This window comes from Panthera onca, chromosome B1 (assembly GCF_046562875.1).
Source record: "Panthera onca isolate mPanOnc1 chromosome B1, mPanOnc1 haplotype 2, whole genome shotgun sequence".
Taxonomy (NCBI): Eukaryota; Metazoa; Chordata; class Mammalia; order Carnivora; family Felidae; genus Panthera; species Panthera onca.
The window spans coordinates 30,966,834-30,973,194 of NC_138342.1; positions in this window are offsets into that span (position 1 = coordinate 30,966,834).

Sequence of the window (6,361 nt, forward strand, 5' to 3'; positions counted from 1 at the left end):
TGATCTCATGGTTCATGGGATCAAGTCCTGCATCAGGCTCTGCTTGGAATTCTCTCTCTCCCTATCTCCTCTGCCCTTCCCCAGCTCGTTCTCTCCCTCTCCATCTCTCTCTCTTTCTCTTAAAATAAATAAATAAATAAACATCTTTTTTAAAAAAAAAAAGAGTCTGTAAAAACAAAGCATTTAAGAGATGAGAACGTAATTTTTCACCGTAAAACTGTTATGTAATTCAGTTCTTAAAAATGTAAGGGACTCCTGAAATCATTGTTGCGCTAATTTGGTGCAACTAATGCTAACTAATTTGGATGTAAATTTAAAAGTAAAATAAGATAAAATAATAAAATAATAAAAAGAAAGAAAGAAAGAAAGAAAGAAAGAAAGAAAGAAAGAAAGAAAGAAAAAGAAAGAAAAATACAACAAGCAAGTGTTAATGAAATAAGCCTCTTCTCAGGATGAGATGTTATACAAAGAAAGAGGAAATAAGCAGTTAGAAATCTGTTTTGTCATCACCTCCTTTCCAAACCAAACATAAGCTGCAAGTGCTGTAGACTCAGTCCCAATGCCTCTAATTTTCCTAAAGCCAGGAAGGCAGAAGAGTTATCTTAAGATTCCAACTGAGTGGCAGTGTCACCTGTGGAGCTGGATTGCAAAGAAGGGTGATGGGGCACCTGGGTGGTTCCATCGGTTGAGCCTAGAACTTAGGCTCAGCTCATGATCTCATAGTTAGTGAGTTCCAGCCTCAGATCAGGCTTGCTGCTGTCAGTGCAGAGCCTGCCTCGGGTGCCCTGTCTGCCCCGCCTCCCTGCTCCTCCCCTGCTAATGCACATGCACAAGCTCTCTCTCAAAAATAAATAAACATTAAAAAAAAAAAAAAAAAAAAAAAAAGAACTGTGAGGTTAAGACTGAACTCAGCAGGAAAGATATCTGACATGGATTAGTGATGTCTGCCATAGACACTGAAGGATGGGGGAGGAGGTGGTAAAAAAGGTACTATGTACCCACCTTAACTCTCACGGCATTTTTGTGGGACACAAGTGACATATATCAACATCCTTTGGCATGCCCCTTAGTATACATCAGTAAGCTATCACTGGGTTGTGGAGAATGCAAATATTCAACTTTACAAGCTGACACCAAATTGCTTTTTCAGAGTGGTTGTACTAGTTCACATTTCCACTAAAAATGAGGAATCTCCGCTACAGAGAAATGTTCCCATGGTTTCCTATCTATAAGTGATGGACACAGATTTGGATACAGACATAGTACCTCCAGAATCTTCTCTGTTTGCAACTGCATTAACCACAGAGGTATATATGAAGGCCTAAGGAAAAGAAACCTGCTGAGGAAGTGTTGAGCAGAATTCAGGATATACTGGATTTCCAAGGAAAGTTCTGGTGGCAATAGAGCAATTTTGATCAATATGGAGATTTTGGTCATAGAAAGAATGACACAACAAAATGGAGATTCCTGTCTGACACATGTCACAGAAAGAATCACCATTCTGGATTTGAGGGGGAAAAAAAAAACTGAGCTCGAAATCCAGTTAGAGTGGAATGAATCCAGTTTTGCAGAGCAAATTATACTCCTTGACCATTAATTACCAGTTTCCACCTTAAAGATTATTTGCCTTGAATAAAAGGGGCTTTGCATGCTTCAGTATTTTGTGGGCAGGCTGAAATTAAGTAGTCCTCAGAAGAGAAAGGTAAAACATGTTTCCAAAATCCTGCTCCAGAAGGACATTTCTGATTTGTGGCTCAGTAGAGAGTTTCCTCTATTTGGGAATATACTGGTTGATGGGGTCATAGTTAGAAGTCACATCGTTTTAGATGTATTAGATATGGTTTTTAGCTAGGTCTGCAACAAAGAAGTGAGCTAAGAACATCTAAAAATGTTTGATCTTGAAGCATATTAATAACAAAAATGGGAAGGTTATAAGTTAAATTAATTGCCTCTCATTTATACCTTATATTTATAAATGTCTGTTTTTAAGCTGAATCAGGACTTCACCATCACTTGACACGGGAATAAAAATAAAAGCAAACTCTTTCCAAGCCATGCTGGATGTGCAGCATTTTCTAAGTTGCTCCTTTTGTGTTGGCTTGACTTTTTAAATATTGTAACATAAAGAATTAGAAGTAAACCTAAGGTTTATTCACTTCTCAAACACATAAATTGAGTTCTGGGTTTTGAAAGGAAACCTCCAGACTCTTTCTAATTCTCAGCTTCAGAACAACTTTTTAAAATCTGTTCTTTCACTGAATTTATTTCTTTTTTTAATATTCAATGCAATTCAAGTTTATATTAGAATTTGATGTTTATGAAATACCTTACTTCTTATGAAGAATTCTTGACCCTCTTGTATAGTTTCTATTTTTTCAAGTTTTATATAGTTTCTATTTTTAATTAATATATACAGGATAGTTTCCCATAGGTTATTAAGCACTGAATGTAAATTTTTTAGGTTACAAAAATAACAAAATTCCCTTGATCATTGCTCCTTAAAAGGTAATGTCGGGCTGAGGGCCACAATTTGAAGATCTGTTTCCAAAGAAGAATCTATAGTTTTGCTGACCTTTATGGTATCACATTCCCTTTGTGTTCAGCCAGTAACTTACTATTTGGTCCAGGGTTGCTTTTGTTTTGCTTTAAATGTCATCATGGGTTTCATCTTGTTTTAACCCAGCATCAACAACTTCTATATCCCCTCGACAGCTCCTTCTATTCTTAGGGTTCATGTGTGGGTATATGTGTGTGAATGGCTATAAGGCATCTCTTTCAGATTTCAAGTTACCGTTGAGGACAGGGTCATTAGCCACGCGCCCAAGTAGCTAACAAGACCCAAAACGTGGAGACAGGCATGCATGTGGACCCTTGTCAAGCAAGTCCTGCATCGCAGGCTGCCTGATGTCCACCGCTCACCCATGTGGGTCATTACAGAGATGCCTCTTCCTCTCGCACTGCCAATGCATGGATTAATCTGCCCCCAGTGCTTTGAGGCTGCGGTTGAATTCAGTTTTGGCTTCATACAATTGCATAAATAGGTTCTGTTCAGGCGCGTTAGTCAGTGAAGTGCTTTTTTCTCACATATCCCTTCACACAGCCCCAATTCCCTTAGCCATACAATACAGTCTTTTCTGTTATAAAGAAAACACAAAACAAAAGGAGATGAGAAGAAATCCCAAGTAAATGCAAAGTATAGACCTTTTCAATAGTTTTGATTCTGATTCTAGTGGCACTCCACTCCAGAGCTGGTGATAAATGAGATAAGGTGCCCATCTGGAATGTAGTCATTTATCACCCATTAGGTAAAACGTCTGTTGGAAGTGTTATCACGAAAGGTTGCAGTAATCAGGAGGACGTGTAATGCTGCCCAGCCTCCCTTTCTAACTTTACCAGGAGCCTTGTGCTGCGATTCTGAGCGGTAAGGGTTGCTTACCAATTAGCAAAGCAAACCACACTCTGAAATGTGTAAACGATCCTTTAAGTTGGGCAGAAAGCCCAGGAATAAAGCTTCTCTGACCTGTTATAACTAATGTTACCACCGTTACCTCTTGCCTTCAATTATTCAGGCTTCCCCCATGCCTGGACTGGATTCCTGCTGACAGTAACGTGGAGTGCATTCATTAATCATTTTCTTGTCATTGTACTCTGGCAGGGGGGAAGGGAGGGATGCTCACAACCAAAAATAGAATGCCTTCTCTCTCTGATAAATAGGGGGAAACTGTAATGAACATGTTATCTTGTCAGGAGCAATTCCTTCTTCAATTGTTTTGAGAAGAAGCATATAATGATGGTGCTGTATATCTATAATCATAGGCACCCAATACTGAAGATGTAAATAGATATTAAATTCAAGTAACTGCCTTAAAAAATAACTATGTAAACATAAACTCTCAGTTATGCTAATCATTTCCAAGTCATGGAACACTGAAGTTTCTCAGCAATAAATGTCAGTGCGTGAAGACTGACGTTTGAGTTTTTTATCATTCATATACATGAAAAAGCCCCATTCGTGTGTGTGTGTTTATGCATAAAGAAATATTTTCATCACCTGACATGTGTTTGCAAAACCTCTCATGCTGGGTCACAGCTTTCAAGGGTTTCTAGAAGATTGCCATTGCACACAAATCCAATGTCATGATGATGTCATAAAGTCTAACATTTGTTAGAACTAGAATTGCTGTTAAGAGCCATTGTGTCCCGTCTCTTCACTTTATTTTTTTTTATTTTTTTTAAAGTTTATTTATTTTTGAGAGAGACAGAGTGTGAGTGGGGCAGGAGCAGAGAGAGAGAGGGAGACACAGAATCCGAAGCAGACTCCAGGCTGCGAGTCGTAAGCACAGAGCCCCAAGTGGGGCTCGAACTCATGAACCATGAGATCATGACCCGAGCTGAAGTCAGACGCTTACCAACTGAGCCACCCAGGCGCCCCCCTCCCCCCCCACCCCCGTCTCTTCACTTTATAAGTCAGGAGATGGAAGCTCAGAAAATTCTTTTTTTTTATATAATTTTTTTAACATGTATTCACTTTTGAGAGAGACAGAGCATGAGCAGGGGACGGGCAGAGAGAGAAGGAAACACAGAATTAGAAGCAGGCTCCAGGCTCTGAGCTGTCAGCACAGAGCCCGATGTGGGGCTTGAACCCACAAACCATGAGATCATAACCTGAGACAAAGTCAGACGCTTAACCGACTGAGCCACCCAGGTGCCCCATGACAATTCTTATTCAAGAGGCTGGAGGTCCTCTCTGACCCTTGTTCCCAGTGTGAATTTTCCTTAACCCTTTGTATCAGTTCATCCATGTTCCCATTCTGGCTTAATGTGAGGTCTCATGAGGCAAGCAGGGGAGAGACTCAGTGCTCCCTGACCACCCTTTCAAAGGCCGCTCTATCATACTTTGACTTTAATTTAAAAAGAGTTGCCCCATTTTTCAGTTGAGAAAGCAGAGTTAAAAAAGTCAAGTTGAGCAAATTAGTGACAGAAGGACTAGTTAGTTGGAGCTAGGCAGAGTAGGGATTAGTATCCAGGTTGCCTAATACCTAACATCCAAATGCGAGCAGTATTCTTGTCATCAAGTCCCTGGTATTTAACTACATTTTTCTTCTTTTACTCAGAAAAAAAAGTACCTTTCTTTTTCTTGTTTCTTTCTTTCTTTCTTTTTTTTTTTTTTTTTTTTTTTGGTGTATCTATAAAAATGACTATGTTTGCCTTCATACAGGTATAAAATTTGGGCTGTGAGGGCATTGGAGAGGCATGACTCCAAACATGCCACTTGGAACACTCTCCCAGACGTCACGCCAACAGTGTCCCAGGAAGTCCTTGAGAGACATTCTTGGGCTGGATGCTTCGAAGGATGGTTCTAGAACCACTGCAATTAACTTTGAGTTTCATCCATCACCATCTCTCATCTCTACAAAATAACCTAATGAAAGCAAATTAACACTTATGGTTTTCGACATATTGGCCTGTGGAGGAAAAATGTCGGCTAATCAGTTTAGTTGATATATTGTAGAGGAAATTGGCCCCACCCACTGTCATATAGCAAAGTCAAGCAGGAGAGACGAGTTGATTACCCGCTGTTTAAAAGGCACCATCTGTTTCACAAGTTGTTTTTTTCCTTTTGTCTTCCCTTCATCCACAACTTTTCTTCATCCGTGACTTTTCTTTTCTCCTACTCAATATTATCTTTCACAAAGCAGAGAAACCAAAACCTATTTGTTCTATCATGGTGCCTAAAAGCATCATTTCCCATTGATGAGATGAGCTACAGGTTGACAAACATGGAAATATCATCAGCCAGAGTAATGGCAGGATATTAAGGAGACTATACGTGACTGTTCTTAGTAAATTAATTCCCATGTAAATATTATTTTTAGCCCCCTCACATTTTAATTAGGTTCCCATCTTGTTTCACCTGACAAGGTAAAATCAGTGACTATTGCTATAGATCGCACCATCAGATTTGTACTTCCAAATTTCTACAACATAATTTGAGACAGGAAATTCTAGCCAACGTAACTTGAGAGAGCATTTGATACCTAAGCCAAATGTTAATAAAATAAATCACCGTAGCATGTAACTCAATTCCCATCTCAGCTGAATAGTTTGATCCAGAGCTGCTGTTTGTATGGAAGCAAGACCTGCCAGCAGAATCAAAGTGAAGATTAGAGGGCAAAATGGGCCCAAGTGTAAATTGTATTTATAAAGTTTATCTGCCATCCAAACCATCAAAACTTCAACTAAAATTTATAGCACTCGGGGTTATACCATCTCATCAGCGCTCCCAGCCACATGGGGTATTCTTATCTTTGTGTGTCTTATCTGATTGACCGGAGAGGAAACAGAAATTCTGTCCTACTTC